The following is an 18,297-nucleotide window of genomic DNA, read 5'->3' on the forward strand; positions in this document are numbered from 1 at the left end:
AAACCCGTTCCTGGAGAGGGGATACGGCAATAACGTGACTTGTGCCAGGTCTGCTTCATTCCATTGCCTGCAGGAATAATAAAGATGAACATCTGTCAAGCAGGTATGCTGTGGGGGCACCTGGGTGGCTCAGTCATTAAGCGTCTACCTTCAGCTCAGGTCATGATCCCAGGGTCCTGGGATCAAGTCCCCGCATTGGGCTCTCTGCTCCGCTGGGAGCCTGCTTCTTCCTCTCCCACTCCCCTTGCTTGTGTTCCCTCTCTCGCTGGCTGTCTCTCTCTCTCTGTCAAATAAATAAATAAAATCTTTAAAAAAAACCAAAAAAGCAGGTACTACTCAGCTTTCGCTGAATGAAGATCTGTACATTCGTTGGTGTGTTCAATCCTCACAGTCATCCTGTGGCCCGGGACAAATGTTACCCCCATTACCGATGAAGAAAGCAAGGTTTGGTCCATGGAAAATCCACCAGCCTCATCCCCTCATCAGGCTGTTCCCTCCTTAACAAGCTGCATTGCATATTCCCACCCTTTGCTCCTAGGAGGCTAAGTTTTTTGTCCTTGAGCACAAATCAAGCTGCCAAACTAGACTCTCCCCACCTTCTGCTTTCTGTTTGGTTTTTTTCCATTGCCACCAGACTGTAAATCTCCCTTGGATTTAAGAATGGCAACCATCTGCTTCACCTCATAAAAGGATTCAGCATTAAACTATTTGACTTGATTTTTCCCGTTGAATTGATGGTAATGAATTCTGGCTCTGAAAACTTGTACTTCAAAAGAACTCAGATTCCTGACTTTAAAAATTAGCTTATGGCTTTCCTTTACCTCCAAGAAGGCTTAATTTAAAATGTACTTAATAAAAAAGTGTGTACTTCAAAGATAAGCAAATACATTTTCATATGATTTAAAACAAGGCCTCTGTACTCATCCTCCTGACAGCACTGATACCATGTGCCTCTTAAAAAATAAACACAGGCAGATTTAAATAATGTACATTTTCATTTGGATGTAGATATTTAAATGTTTCCTTTTGGTTCCGATGGCGGAATGGACATGATGGGTCTTATTTTATGCAAATCCTGCCACCTATAAGTTATGAGACTTTGAACGTGTTGCCTTTCCTCTTACAACCTGTTTCTTCATCTCTGAAATGGGGCTAATATACTGACCTTTTTTTAAATTTTCAAGGGGTTTAAACAAGCTAATGAATCTAAATTGTCTGACACATGCTTGTGCATAATGTACACTCAATAAATACTAATTCACATCCTTCCTTCATTGAATCTCCCCAGCTAACATGAGGGTTTTCATCTTGTTCCCCAGGTTTGCTCAGCCTTGAAATACTATGGCTATTTCTAGGCTCTTGAGATTGGGAAACAGTATATTAAAGAAACAATAAATAAAGCTCATTTTTAGGCAATAGCTGCCACTTTTATGACTTAAAGGAATAGTAGAGGTTGAATATTATAATATAATTTCATATGCTCTTTGAAGCAATACTTTATTTAAAGAGGGATGGGGGAGGGGAGTAGGAGCAGAGGGAGACGGACAGAGAAAATCTTAAGCAGGCTCCACCCCCAGTGCAGACCCCGATAAGAGGTGGGATCTCACAACCCTGAGATCACAACCTGAGCCAAAATCAAGAGTTGGATGCTTAACCAACTGAGCCACCTAGGCCCCCCCAAAAGAGGCATATTTCTAAAGAAGATTGAAAAGATCTCCACCTAACTAAACCTCTTTCAATTACTTTGAAATACACTAATCAAGTTATAGAGAGAGGCTCTGTTTAATAATCACTTTCCCTAATACCTATGCCTTTCAATCGCCTTCAACCAAAGATGACAACAATCACTCTCATTGTAAGTAAGATACTTGAGCTCGTGCCTTCTGCATATAGTTGCTGTCACAGTCATTGATGACAGGATTTCCGACTCTCAGAAAAGAAAGTATCAAAATTTACTTCAAATAATTGATATTGGGGCTTTGGAAGCTGCTCTTTTACTGTCCCATGATATCATGTGCAAAATTCTCTCAAGCCTGCTTTACATTCTAATTTTCACTTTATATACCTTTATCACTAAAGAATACCCCTGTTGAGAGTCAAGCTATAGCCTAATTTGATTCTGTATTAATACCATTCACCATAATGTCTGGCACAAAGTAGTAGATACTCAGTTTTAGTGGAAGAATGGAAAAGAAGAATGGAAAGAAGAAAATAAAAAAGCAAGGAAGTGAGGAAGGAAGTCCGTCTCTTTGATATAATAAGAATTAAAAGCTTATATTTGCTTCACTATATCAGGCTACCTCCCTTGAAGTGACCACATTTTGAATTGAGCTCAGTACCCAAGTAGACAATAAAGCAACCCTATTAATAATAGTACCATCACTCCTTCAATTTGTAGTGACTTCACTTAACACCATCCTTGTCTGAAAGCTTTTTACTTTATTGTTACTTGTTTGTTAATTGAATTTGAGATATTGTAAATGACGATTGCTCCTTAATAACAAAATAAAAAAGACACACACACACACACACACACACACACACACACACACACACACACAAATATCTAAGAAACTAATGTTTTATTTCATGTTTCCCCACAGTGTGGCAGCAGAGACTTAAAAAGTTGGAAGAGCCACCACTGCGGGAGGAATTCATTCAACGGTCTGATTCAGGGAGACCCAGATCATAGAGATACTTATTCTCATTAAGGATATACATGGGAATCAGACGGCAATTGATTTTTCTGTGGTTAAAGCTCTGACAAAAGAAAATATTGGTTAATGAGTTTCTCACATTCAGTGTAAGATACTCACTGATTTTACTACTGGCTGAAGTTCCCTCTTAGCTTTTAATATGCAAATCTGTTGGAAATGCTAATATTTGTGTTGGAATGAATAAAGGTAAACACCGTAGACTGATTTACATGATATAAATCTATTGAAAGTATGCCCAATTAGTTGTAACAACCCTCCATTCAACAATGAAAACAGTCTCTCTTTATGACAGATCTGTGAAATGAAAATAGAAGCAATCCCATGTGGTTGTTATAGCGTAGATGAGATAATTCACCAGGAAGTACATAGTAGGTCCTCGGTCAAGTAGGGCATGCGCAGTAGATAAAGCGATTATAGTATTACCATTTATCCCACTGCTCCTGTCACCACCCCGACTCTGCTATCCTGGTAACTACTCTGTTCCAGTGGAGAAATGCAAGTCATTTGTGAAGAAACAAAAATGATTGGTAGGGCAGCCCTGTTGTTGGAAGAGTTCATTCTCCAACAGTAGAGACAAGCATGTAATTCAATAACCTTCTCACTATGTGATATGAAAGCAAAATCATCTATCTCCACACGCAGGTTGAACATTGAGCACGGAAACTACTTACCTCCCACCCCTCACATACTGTCTTCATTAATGAGAATTTACTGTGCTGCTATCTACATTAGCACGTCCTTGTATTCTAGGAGACTCTTGTCCAAGCAAATAACTCTATAATTCATTAAAGGAACTTCCTGAAACACCCATCAACTCCCCACTAGGAAGCTTCGGCCAACAGTTTATACCCTGAGACCATACAAACCCTTCACCTCAAAATCCTGCTTTGCTGTTTCCACCATCTGGACAGTGATATCCTGATCCTTACTCAATCCTAATCAAGGCCTCTCGTTGAAAAACTAGCCTTAAACCAAATATGAAATTCTCAATAAAATCTGACCTTGAATCCCTCTTCAGAGACCCTGTTGAAACTCTCCCAAGGCAGTTTTCTTCCATACCAAGGCATATGACAAACTTATCCTTGCCTCCTCAACAGCTTATGCTGGTGATATTTAGGGAGGTGACATTGGACAGAGAAGGAACATATATGAGGATGAATTAATTTTCCTTGAAATGTCCATATTTTCAGATATATGGACGCATTTTAACATTTTGGGCTTTTCTCATTAGAATAGATATACTCAAATCCTGTAATAAGATAAATGATATCACATTGAAGACATCATTATGAAACCAATTCTGTAGTTAACTTTGTAATTACAAGAGTAATCAACCTCACACTAATGAAACAAATTGTTGTATAAATACACTTAATGACTAATAAGGTTATTTTTTTAAAGAGTCATTTATTTTGAAAAGAGACATTCAAGCCCTTGATGAGGAAGGAAGATTCTGGGAGTTTGTGCAATCTCCAATACCACATAGCAAGTAGGGAAAAGATTGGGGTGACAATTTTGTTTTGTAAGAAGCATTATAGCATAATCCATTTTTTGAAACTTAAGTAAAATATAAACCTGTTTTAAATGAAAAAAAATTAAAGGGACCATGTAATACACCTATGAACCTTTCTTTGCTGGTATAATAGAATCAGAAAAACAAGCATTTGAAATCTGGATCTTTCTCTTAATATCTGTGGGATTTTATTCAATTTATTAAGCAATTTTGAACACATTTCTTCATCCACCAATAGTATCTTCCCAGGGGGGCTTGTTGTGAACATTAAACAGGATCATACGGGCAGACCATTTAGCCTTTTTACATGGCATATACCAAATGGCCAATACATTTTTTATTATCGTCTTCATTGTTACTCCCTGATAGCTACTTTTTCGACTTCGCCACGTGGCTGTTTTTAGTTAGATCTCATTTAGATAACCATAAAAGAAATGAAAAGAAGCCAAATCTTTGGCTAGAACAATAATACAGAAAAAAATCTTAGTCTACTTTGCCAGGTCTATCTATCTGTGAGACCTGGAGGTAAGAGAAAGATTTAGGAGAACTTGATTTATTAATAAGTTGTTAACAGAGGTGCAAAAGTGGCATCTCATCTATAAGAAAGCAGGCTAAGAATCATAAACAGATCCAAGCCTGGTTTCCTTTCATGAAATAGATGTAGGTCCTCTCAGCAAGGTGCTTCATAAATCACAGGGAATAAGAAAGCCTCTGAGAAAAGTGAAGATATTAGCTTCGTGTTGTCACCCAATATTTCTAAGGGGGGACTGTCAGAGCCCTGAAAGTTAAGGAATCTTAACTGTAAGATGCGTCCTGACCCTTTAGAGACACAGTTTCCCCAAAAGAACCTCCGAAATAAGGCACCGGAGTGATCTGCATGTACTGACGTTGTTTCTCAGTTGTACTTATGCCTTCAAACACGGCACAGTAACATGATGTCTTCAGTTATATTTCCCAAGGTAAAAACATTTTCAGTTCAGTAGAGAAAAGCCTGTTGTCACTAACTCAAGGCAATTGGATCGCTACACGCCTAATGTTTTTTCTCCATGGTACACAGAGGAAAAGGGCAGATATTTTAGAAAAGACATCATCAGATTATTGATATCCACACAATAAAATATAACCACTTCAAGCAGAGTGTATGTTTCCACAGAGAACATGGAGCCTACAAAGACAGCCCTATGGGAAAAACAGTAACTATATGACTATGGCTTTTCTTTCCTCAAAAGAATTGAAAGTACATTGATGGATAAGCAAACATAATCAGGACAGGGTCACTGGAGGGTTAGAGAAGAGATGAGACACAAAGAAAAAGAGAAAGGAATATTAAAGAAAAGGAAGGGATAGAAATAGAAAGGAGCTATTAAATTATCACTGAAAAAACCCAGGTGAAGGGAAGACTGTCTCCCCATCAGAGCCTTTTCATTCATTTATTCCCAAATGTAGACACTCACATCCCTCGGGGAAAATGGTGAAGGATGTAGGCTGGTGACTTCTCCCCACTGAAAGCATCACTCTCTAAACCTCACCTATCCATCCTTTCAGGGGAGATGTGTCCCTGAAAGAAGACTGTTCATTCATTTTTCATTCATTCATTCATTCATTCATTCATTCATTCTTATCTACATTCTAAACATGACCCATGTGATTTACATACTTTTCAATAGCATATAACACTATACTACAACCATTCTAAATTTCTTTCAGTGGCTTGAATAAGCCCCTTCTTTGATCTAGAAACTACTATTGCCTTCTTTGCCTCATTAGCTTCCATGTATCCTTCAGGTTCTTGCCTAAGCATCTCTTCGCTAAATTTTTCCATAAGCTCTTGGACCAGATTGGGTCTCAGGGATAAGTGCTCCCACCCTGCAAGAACTCTCTACCTCTCTAGTATCCTATTCATTGAACTTTGTAAGTGTCTCCCTCGAAGGGCTTTATCTGTCTTCTCTTCTGTGTGTTGTCATCTTCCTGCAGACCAGATGCACCAAGCAATAGCTTGATATATGATTGTTGCATATAAGAATAAAGAAACAAATCAAAAGAGTGGTCAGTAAATGAAAAACATCAGGCAAAAAACCTACAATAGGCTTTAACTTTGAATAAGGTGCCATGTGAAACAAGGGAATAAGTGAGGGAGGGATTGAGGAGCCTTCATAAATATCTTCAGAAAACTTAGTCCGCACCCCCCGCATTGCCATAAAGAAAGATACTTGTACCTGCTCTATGATGTGGAGACGTTCTCTTCTTGTGGCTCAAAGCTGAGTCAAGTGCTAAGTAATTCCACTCTAATGAGTCACCTATAACTGAGGCCAGACACCATCAAAGTCTGTAGCAAAAGAGCAGAATAGGTCCTGCCAACAACAATCCCTCTTTCCCTTCTACCCGCTGAAAACTGATAACAGGACTTGGGGAAAATAACAGAGAGAAGACTGGTGGAATTTCTTCCCTTTTCTCTCTCATAACCCCCAAACTAAACCGGTTGATGACACCCATGACTCACTAGTCAATATCTGGGGTGCCTGCGAGAAGGAAGAACTTGAAACTATTTATTCTGCTATAGGCTGCGTTGCTGCAGAGCACATAGGTCTACCTTAGGATGGCCAACAAGGCAGAGAAGAGGCTGGTGAGTCAGCCCATGAAGAGCTGGAGTTTAACAGCATGCGTGATCATACAGACTGGTGCTCAATTATCGTCTGGAGAATGATAAAGATCAAAGAACTGAAAGGGTAGCCCATTTGTGCAGAGGATATTGGATAGCACGCCTAGGAAAAATGGTTACAACTATCCAAAGTCCATGGGACACCCACAGGATGTTACAGAAGACCCCAGTGGTGTTCACACCTTCATGTGAAGGATCATGGAGGTTGTGAGGCAGCCTAAAGAGCTGACAAGTCCAATATAGATAAAAGGTTCTCCATGAAGGTAGGACCATGGAAGTTGAATATCAACACCCAGGACAACCACGAGTAGCACACATTCAGAAACTACACCAAAGTGGGATCAGGGACTTCCTTGCCATTAACAAGCATAAACGCAGAAATGAAGTATATTCATCTCTCCCTCACCCTGCCTCACATACTAGAGGAGCTAGGTCATACACGAAAGGTGAGGGGAGGTAGGGAATTTTGAATAAATGTGATAAGGAGTTTCAAAATACTAAACTTTGATACCGGACATTGGTCAGAAAGTTCTGGAAGACTCTCAAGATGTCATTAAGGAACAAGATGGGGGGATATATTAAAAATGAGGCAGTTATGGAGAGAAATAAAATCATTTTATGTTTATGCTCTAATGAATTGAAGTTTTTCAATAAATGTTATGTTTCTATTTATCACTGATTTTTATCTTACCCAATATGAATTATTATGTTCCTTTCCTCCTTCAGGGTCAAGGATTTTTGTCTTGCTAATTTCTTTATAGTGCTTAACCCTGTTGCTGACATATTGATTGAAATTTAGCAAGTACTTGTTGAAATGGAGAATACTGTGCACATAATTCAAATTTCCCTTAACCTGAGGCTCAGGAAACATTCTGCCATGCAGATACAATGCCACCACTAGTGTACTTTGCTTTACAACGACACTCTCCATTTATTCCACAAAAAAGTCCTATGACCTGGGACTACTATTTCCATCTCATACATACAAAAACTACAACTTTGAGAACCTGGGAGCCTGGCCCAAGGTCACAGAGCTAATAAGGTATGAACATAGGATTTCCCACAGATCTCTTTGACTGCAAATTCTATGCCTATTCCACTCTCCCACATGTCCCACAGTGCCTCTTCTCTGAATTTTGAATATAATCAAATAAAACACACCCACTCATTCCATCATACATTCCTTGTCTTTCCATGGAACCAAGTAACTGGCTTGGGCAAGTGCATAAGCAAGTGTGAGCATCTATGACTCAAATCCCACGTCACTCTGAGGAGTTAAAGGAAAATGCTATCCAACATTTATCTATCATTTCTTGGCAATCAATTCTAAGACACCCAAGGTAAATGGTTGCATTTTTATTTCAATGGGAGGAGAACTTAACCCTCCCTAATCATCATGGGTATACACAGAGGTGGAACAGCAGCCATCCGATGGGAGGCCCAGAAGAGCAGTGGCAGCAAGTAGGGGAGAGGGGAGAAAAGAACAGAGCAAAGGAATCACTTGATTGAACCCTGCACCTCTCAATTCATGTTCAGTTCTCAATCCCTCTACTCAGGGAGGCCTCCTGAAAAGACGGAAAAGATGAGCCGTCACTCAAGAAGATGGAGTGTTCCACCTATGGGTGGAGAAGATAGGCCATAGAAGCGACCTGCAGTGGAACAGCCTTTTCAACAGGCCCATCAGCGGTGTGCACGACCAGGTTCTCTAACACTTGGCAGTGGTCCTATTTCTTATGAGATGGCTAGGTCACCGGTCCTTAGGAATGAAGTTTGGCAAAGGACCAGGATATGCCAGCTAATGACAGCATTTCTTTACCCCCAAGAAGTGATTCTCAGAAGCCTTATAGGAGCTGCAAAGATTCTGTAGTACAGATAGTGCAGGGGTTTTATCTCTAGGTCAGAAATGAGGTTCTACTAGGCTTAAATCTGAAATTACACAATAGAATCTTCTCTAAATTGTCCATGTGGTTGGAGAAGTCCGGCCAAGTCCAAGTGGCCTAACAGCCAGGGCATATTTGGGGACACTAAAACAGATACCAAACAACCACCTATTGGCCTGGAGCCCAAGAAGAGAGAATATGAATGCTGTCCCAAATCAGGGTTAGACTTAATAGTGGCTAAGGGTGATAGAGTGCCTCTTACGGACCACGTTCTGTTCAAAGCACTTTACATACTTATTGACTCACTTAATATATAAAACTATGAGGAAATGCCATTTTTTAATTCATTTAACCAACTGAGCAAACGAAAGGACACAAAGGTTGAAGAATGTGCCCTAGGTCACACAGCTATGAATTAGTAGAATTGAGATTTGAACCCAGGCTCCTCAAGCCCTTGTTCCTAATGCTCATGTTAGGCGAAGATTACAAGATCTCTGCTTTCACAGATCCTGTTTAGAATTCACGGAATCTTTATCTTCTGTGGGAATATCTATTTTTTTCTTCTATGAATTTTATTTTATTTATTTATTTTATTATTAGGTTCAATTAGCCAGCATACAGTACGTCATTATTTTTTTGATGTAGTGTTGGGGATATCTATTAAGAGATGAATTCAAAGGTTGGCTTGATGTCTCAGCACAATGATTGGCACTCAGTAAATAATGTGTTAAGAAGGAAGTCAAAATTTTACAAGACAATTTGTTCATGCTTTTCCCTTTAACTCAGACAGTTCATTTTTAAATGAAAAAAAAGTGCTGTATGCCTACTTGAGAAAATACTTAAGCAAATATTTCCACCAGCTTTGTTTCAATATAGTTCAACCTAAATGTGTGATATTTATAGACTGCTTCAATTTGGGTAAGAAACATTCCTGGGTTGACTTTTATGAGGTGAAAATGTATGCTCTTAAGGCATACAAAGACACTGGAGCATTCTTAATTTATTCCATTATCTTTTAATTAAATTGCCCTCTATTATCATTTTGTGAAGTCGAATCGTGAACTTGCTGGAGCACAGAATTTGTCAGCCAGTACTTTTGTCAAAACTGCAGCATCTTCTTCCACGCGTTTGTCCCTAGCTACGTGAGCTACGATGCGCCTCTAATTACCGTCTACTGCGGTACCCACATTTGAAATACAGCACTTTTTCAACCAGCCAGCGTCCAACAGGGCATTTAACAGCATTCAAAGTATTATCAGTGAGTACTCTAAGCAGGAAATTTAACGGATACATTTTTATGAGTACTTTCTTAGTCCCTAGCACTGATCTGCAGACTTCAACCTAGACGATCTCATCATACGTACAACTGCCTTCATGTATGAAATGGGGATGATAATAGTCCCGCTGATGACCACACAGGGTGGCTCTAAGGGTTCAATGAATTCGCGATTTAAACTGTGTGAACATATTAGAATATAGTATATTTCATGCAGCGGTAGCTCTTATTATTCTTTTTGAGTTTTTACTTAGAAGTCTCACAAGAATCTCAAAATGAATGTGTTTAAAACTGAAATCATCCCATTTCCCCAAGACTGTTCGCCATGACCCCTACTCCTGTCTTTACTTACTCAGGAATGACATCATCATCATCATCAACCTCATATCAGGAACCTGAATGTGGGATTCTTCTAATTCTTCCTTTTTTGCATTCCCAATCTATCAACAAGTCTCAGAATGCTTATCTCAAAACTGCATCTTGATTCTACTCACTGTCCTAGGCACCAATCTCTCTAGTCTAGATCACTGAGAGAGTTTACGTAACACTCTCTCCACTTTCATTCTTTTTTTTTAAAGATTTTATGTATTTATATGAGAGAGAGAGAAAGCAGGAGTGGGGCAGGGGAGGGGAAGAGGGAGAGGGAGAAGCAGACTCCCTACTGAGCGCGGAGCCCCACGTGGACCCCGAGATCATGACCTGACCCGAAGTCAGACACTTAACTGACGGGGCCACCCAGTCATCACTCTCCACTTCCATTCTTAACCACCCTTCCACCTTTCTTCTCACAGCAGCCAGAGTAATTTCTCATGAAGTGGATGGAAGTTGTTTCAATGATGTATGTGTCTTTTTCAGAGATTCCAGACAATCTGGCAAACGTGCAAATTGAAAAATCACACTCACCTGTGATGAACATTACAAAAAAGTGGCCCATTTAAATACCTCTTAGAAGCCCTGCTGTCTTTCAAGACACTGTCTCAACATGTCTGCCTCCTCCAGGGGATGATGGGGAAATATAACACACTTTTGAGAGACATTTTAAACACTAATTAATTCACCTGTGTCTATCATAGTTAACACTGCATTAATAGAAGTAAATGAGTTGACAGGTGATTGCAAAATAAAAGACTGTTTTAATATAATATGCATTAGGATATTTTACCTCAGTCTACACATTATCATGTTCCAAGCCAACTGACTAAGGAGTTGCACTTAACCCTACAGAGACTCCAGGAAAGAAATAATATTTGGCATTGCATTCTTAAACCTCTTTATGAATGCTTTCTAAAACAATAATATTGTGATATATTTTTAAGCACTTATGAATAAAGCAAAAATAGATTTTCACCTGTCACAGCATATTCCAGACATGACTGATCTTCTCTACACAAAGCAGTGAAACAAAATATAAGACAAAGAAAATGCAAACCAGTGCCTAAGTTCTCCCACCCCTACCCCATGCATCTGTAGCAGAGGGGTTAAAATCAGTTCCTACCTCTACTAGTTACTACCTGTTTGACCTCAGGCTATACTTTCAAATATTCTAATGGTTGAGGTCTTTATCTATAAAGTGGGGATGAAAAATCCTAATTCCTACCTCATTAAGTTAAGTGCATGAAATGAGTTAATATTTGTAAAGCACCGAGAACATTGCCTAGCACATAGCAAATGATGTTTGCTTTCTATGTTTATACCTGCTATATTAACTATGAAATTGTATTGATAATAACGGTGGTTTGGTATGATTTTGTCTTAAATATTCATGATGTTTGTCCTTACATCAAGCCCCTGAGGTACTCTTTTAACGGCATATATTGGATCATGTACCCCCTCCTTAAAACCTTAAAGTGGATTTACAATATCCAAGTTGTAATAATACCCCTGTCATGTTTCTTTGCCAACATGATGTTTCCCTCCTGTGAAGGACTAAGGTTTGGTATGAGCCTGCCCCTCCACTGCTCCTTAATTTTGTTCCACCCTTGGGAAGGTGGTGAGACGTATCTGACTGGTGAGTGTGAGGGGAACTGGTGAATGTGAGGGGAACTGGTGAGTGTGAGGGGAACTGGTGAGTGCGAGGGGAAGAGCATGCTCTGCTGTGCTTGGTCCCCTTTTCCCCTGGCCCTCAGCTAGGCTCGCCTTGGTCTGCTCCTTCTGATGAACGGGCTGGCAACATCTATCACTTTTGTGTTCCAGGCATGCACCCATGTGGCTCTCACACCAAGCAGATGTTTTGGCTTCCATGTTTGTCCTCAGATTTTCTCACTTCGGCCAGATTCAGACAGGGATGAGGTGCTATTGATTGAGTAACCTCTTGGAGACTCTCCTCGGAATTTTCACATGACTGTAAAATACACTTGCACGTGACTGCTCTTAAATTGTACTTTATGCTCCTTTCTTATATATGTTATAGTTACTATGCCTTTTTTTTCCCTCCTCCTTTTCCTCCTTTCCCTCCTCCTCCATCTCCTAATTCTGTAAACAATTCAAATTCCTTTCCATTTCTGGCTTTTATGACTGCTATTCCTCTGTCTTCCCATTCTTCACGTACTTAACACTTTTTCCTTCTTTAGGTTTTATTTTAAATATCAACTCTTCAGAGAAACCTTCTCAGTTAAGCCCCCTCCTATTCTCTCTCACAGTATCTCATTTTTTTCTGTCACTTATTTTTTGAACCATTTCCTGTCTATAAGCTCCATGAAAGGGAAGACATTGCTGGTTTGCCTGACCAAACCAGCCCCACCCACAGTGCCTGACACATAATGAAGTCAACACATCCTTGTTGAATCCATGACTGACTTCTGTCTTAAGTGAACTAAACAAGAGTTCATATTTTATCAGATACTATGCACAAAGAAGGTACTTTGCTAAGTTATTTATGTGCCCTTGCCTTCTGAGAGACTGTTTTCCAATATACCCAGTAGCAAGCAGCCCAGCTTGAAACCATCAGACAGCCATCTTTTCCTTCCATCAGCTTTATAAATTCCCATGCCCCGTCTGACAAATAACTAGCAAAGAGACTATCAACAATGAACTATTTATTTAAAACAGGAGCAATATAACCCCAAATATCTCAAAAGCAGATTTCTATGCCAAATTTTATAGCTATGTGTAAATCTTGCATAACACATGAAAAAACACTCCTGCCATTATACGGTTTTGTGTAGTCCATCTTTCCAATGATACAGAAAGATTCTGAAAGTTAAAAGTTCTAACTTAAGCTTTGTATTCTTTAAAATGCCTAGTAATAGTTAGATAATTTATAGATAATCCATAGATAGCTGCTGAATTAACTTTTAAGCTCTTATATTATGTATACTATTATCTTAGACACTGGATATAATATAAGTGAAGTAAACTACGTATGCTGTCCTACTTATAAACCCAAATGTGAAAGAAGAGTAGGGAGGCTTAATTTTTAACTTCAGGGAAAATAACCAACCACTTCCTAAATCCTCATAAACATAGAAAAAGGAAGGATGCCTCACAAAATAACCAGTACCCTAGGTAGTTAGTCTTTGATATGGAGACCCCTCATTTTCCAGAAGGTATTTCTTCTTCTTTTCTTTACACAATACAAATACAATAGTGTTATCCCCAGGGTAATAGTTATCATTATGAAATGTGTGTTCCTATGCTTGTGGTTGCCCTAAACTGGGGATTTGGAAATGTAGCAAGGAATCACAGAACATGATTCTTTGCTTCTTAAGTGGAGAGAACTTTATATACAATTGAATTAATTAATAGCAATTCAATCCTCAAGTTATTGTGACATATTTTAGTAAATCAGCAGTAATTATTTCCTGTCTAATCCTTACGATCATTAGTAATCAGGAAAGAGTTGTTCTTGTTTTGAAAATTCAATTATATTAATCTTATAAATGATATTTGTACAAAGAAAAATAAAGCACTTTTCATCTTACTAAAGCAAGAAACTAGCCACATTATTTTTTACTGGTACGTTTCCTCGATGGATGGATATATGAGTAGATAGACGAATGTATGGAAGGAAGGATACACAGAAAAATACATAAATAAGCATCTAATAACGTTCTCATCTATATGCAAGAAAACTGAAGTATGTGCCTTTCCTTGATTGAACACATGATTTGAGTTCATTTTAACAGTCCTGAATCATTCAGTACCCCTAACACCATGCTACATGAGACAGAGATATGAATAAGACTTCTATGAGATCTGGGGGCTCAGATTCTAGCATAATGGAGGTCATATTTACAGAAACTAAGCTTATAGCCTGGTTTTCAACTCTATGGATTTTCCACAAGCAAACATCAACCTTTTCAGACATGTTACTAAAGGATGTAAAGAGGATTCCCAGCTGCCAACAAAATGTTAGCAACTCATTCTTCCACTATCAGATGCATTTCAGTGAAATGACTGAGCAATTTGGGGAGATGCTTTTTCCTTATGGGTTATAACCCATAACAAATCACAAAGGATTTTTTTTTTTTAAGTGTCTTCAGGGGACAAGACTAACTCTGCACTTAAGCTGACAATGTCACTTTAGGCTTTTCTTACATAGATCTGTGTACCTAAAAGGGTAGAATTTGAACTACAGCATTTTAAATCTCATTTAGTAGGACGTCTTTCTTTCGAGGGTTGTGGTACTCCTAAATTGCCTAGGCTGCAGTTTCCTTCCAGGAAAAGTTGCCATCAATGGTAGTTAATGAATGTGCACTTCCCAAGGTCATGATGGACATGTTTAAGTTGGTATATGGAAGATACACAAATAAATACAAAGCTGAAAAGAACTTTCTAAGATAGTCCCTCAGTCACTCTGATTTTCCTCTATCTTTCACCTCCTCATCCTAAAATATATATTTAAATAAACAATGTGAGAGGGACAAAAGAGGTAATCCTTCCTACCATACGGAGCCATGGAGCCCTTGACATACATTACATATTACATACTCGTTGAAGGTGGTGCAGCATAAGATTTCAAATCCTGGCCCCAATATTTCCATTATAGGGTTACCCTATAATGTTCTGTTTTTCAACCAGTAAGACCTAGATACAACTTATCTCCCAGGATAACTATGAATATGAAGTACATGATGGACGTAAAGAGCCTACCATAGCAATGGGCACACAGTAGGTGCTCAAAATTATTGAATTACTTCTATATCATATCAGTTTTAGAGGAAAATTGTAACAGATAAAACAGAAATCATTCAGAATGCTTTTGAAATTTCTACGACATAAGATGTACAAACCATACTTGTATAATGATCAAATATAAAAGCAGGACACTCACTTGAGGCATTACACAATCAGACTTCTCAAAGTCAATCTGCATTTCTCTCTAATTAGTCTACCTTAGTGAGGCTACATTGCATCTGTTAACCCCTGTACCACAGGGCCCAGCCATCGTCTGCTTCTATTTATGTTTCTGTTCCCTAGAGGTATCATCCTAGGTATTCTCCCATCAAGGGGGTCAAAAGATTGCCTGAAAACAATCTTTTTTTTTTAAACTTTCTGAAGAAACTGCTATGGGGTCAGGCCTAATCAGCACTTAATTTTAATACATTATCATCAAGTACTAAGGATTAATTTTGTAAATAATGAATGGGAGTATTTAATTGGATGGTACTCTCTGCTGTCCCTAGCTATTCAAGATCGTTGCTTTCACTGATCCCAGATCGATGGTTCTTTAGACTAGTCAGCTCTGCATGCCTACTCTATTTTTTCCTTTCTTTTCTCTCTCTCTCTCTTTTTTCTCCCCTTGCATTGCTTTAATTCAAGTCTTACTTTTGAAATTCATCTGTAGCTCAAATACAATAATTTGGTTTAGTGTGTTTGTTTGTTTAATGATTACACAATCCTTGCTGACTACTCAAAATCCATGTTTTGCTTCCCTCCATGGAAATAAGAGCTCGATTTTGGGGATATGGCAAAGGTGCCCAGCTACACTACGTGTTTGTTCCAGCTGCCCTTGCTAGTGACCACCTGACATGCTCTGGCCAATGAGAAGTAGGAGCCTCTGTTGGATTTCTGTAAACATGTGTTCTGTCCTTTCCTAGGCTTTGCCACTTCCTCCATATTGCTTCTGTTCCTGCCTCCTGCTAGACCCTGGAAAGCAGGATACAGGAGCTCTCTTGGGATTGTGAGGATGAAAACTGAAGCCTGGGACAGAATGAAGACAGGGTTAGAGCCCCACAGTTTCTGTCTGCTGAACATACTGTAGACAAATGAGTCGGGTTCGGGTCACAATCTGTCCCAGAATGGGAAGAGAAATGATCTTCAAAAACTGTGCAAACAGAGTGAGGGGAAAAGGGTGCAAAAGACATTACAACTTCCCAGAACCCCAGCATTCACAGCTGACTCAGAGACAGGATGAAAAGCAAGAAGAATTTTTGTAAGTTTAAGAAAGGGGTTGAAGCACGTTTCCTCAATTCAGTTCAGGAACCGGAAAAGCCTCCAGCAGAGCTGAGGGAACTCTGTTTTGAGAAGAGAGGGGTGACTGAAAGCCAGGACTAATGGAATGCGCTCTGTGATTTTACAGGAATCAATCTTTCTGGTTTTTTCATCTCCTATTTTCTCTCAAAGAAGGTTTATTATAATGAAATATTCTCAGGTGTCCTTCCAGGCTCATTACACTTTTTAATGTCACCTGGTCAGTAATAAATCCTGAGACTGGTTTGCAGGGTGCTAAGTGGAAAGAGATGGGAATGACCATCAAGAGAGGCATTAGCATTCACATTACTGTCTCTGATGTATGATCCTAGGTGTTAGGAGATACAAGACAAGAGGGCTACAGCTTTGTGAATCTGAGGCTATCTGGTCTTACTACACATTAAATGCCTCTTGACATGTCCCGGAAACTTGCACTCTGGTTGTGCTCTGTGAACAGAGACGACTGAGCTTTTATTTGGTCTAATCGCTGCAATTCACAACTGTCAGAAAATTCAGAAGTCTTCTCTTCTAGGTATCAATCCACCATGTAATAATTAATAGCCAGTACACACTGATCACTGATGAAGTATCTGGCCCCATGTGATGCTGTGCCTACACTTGAGCTCATTTGATCATTGCAACTCCAATATGAGATGTCATTACTACCTTCATCTTTCAAACAGAATCTTAGGTGGCAAAGGACAAGTTCCTTGACCTCTCTAAGTCTCCATTTAGATGAGGCACTGATAGATCTCAAAGAATATTCCGGAGCCAGCATTTTTCTCACTGTAATTTTGGTCGGACAAAAATCTGCTGGCAAATATATAATGTACCTTGGGCACTGAGGTCATGCAGTCCTATGTGCCACTCTGAGTCATACACAAACCTGAAAGTAAGAGTAAATAAATGTCACCAACGTGATGGCATTATTCTTTAAAATATTTTCTTTACAATTCAGTTTTGGTTAGTAACGATTTTTAAAATTTCTATTCTTTAAATACTTGTCTTAGCTTTATATATTATGATATATCGATAGGGTTAGATAGCTTCAGTCTGTATAAATATAGCATAACTTATCCCAATAATATTTGAAGTATTAGCAACCATTTTGTGACAATTTGGTTAAATAATTATTGGTATGATAATAAATTAATGCATGGGGGAGGGAGTACATGGAACATGAGCTCTCTCAACTCTTTGTAAATGTCTTAAAAGAGTCACAGGACTCATGATTCTAGATCATTGAGTAAAGGTTATCAAAAGCCTCTAAGGCAATTAAAAGATCACAATAAAATGAGTAGATTCATTCATTTATTCATTCAATAAATATGTATTGATGATTTTTCACAGGACAGCCACTAAATCTATTTCTTAGTGCTTATATATCATCAGGAGCTGTGTCCGTGTTCAGCAAATTGAAGGCAACACTACAGGTCACCAGAGGTAAGCAAAGGCATGAGTTACACTCATAGGGAAGAAAGTGGGTTATTTGGTCTGGATGTAGGCAAAAACTCCAGAGACAGTTTCCCAGAGGCTGCGAAGTAGTTGTACATTCGGGTCCAAAGGTTACAGGTCGGGACTGAAATCCCTGCAAACTATGATTTGAGGGCTCATGTCAAAGCACACTGCTCTGAGCCAGCATAAGGACCGTGACCATGAGCAGAAGAGGGATAGTCAAATTATTCTGACAGAGTCTGGAGCCTTAATCCACTCTCTTACCCTAGGCTTCCAAGTGAATGTTGACTGACCTGCTTGTTTTGCCTTAGCTAGAATTCGAGGGAAGAGAGAGGAAACTGGAAAGTGGTTTTGAAAACTGCAGTTTCTTTAGCTTGTCATTACCC

The sequence above is a fragment of the Ursus arctos genome, unplaced genomic scaffold (genome assembly GCF_023065955.2).
Source record: "Ursus arctos isolate Adak ecotype North America unplaced genomic scaffold, UrsArc2.0 scaffold_9, whole genome shotgun sequence".
NCBI classification, from domain to species: Eukaryota; Metazoa; Chordata; class Mammalia; order Carnivora; family Ursidae; genus Ursus; species Ursus arctos.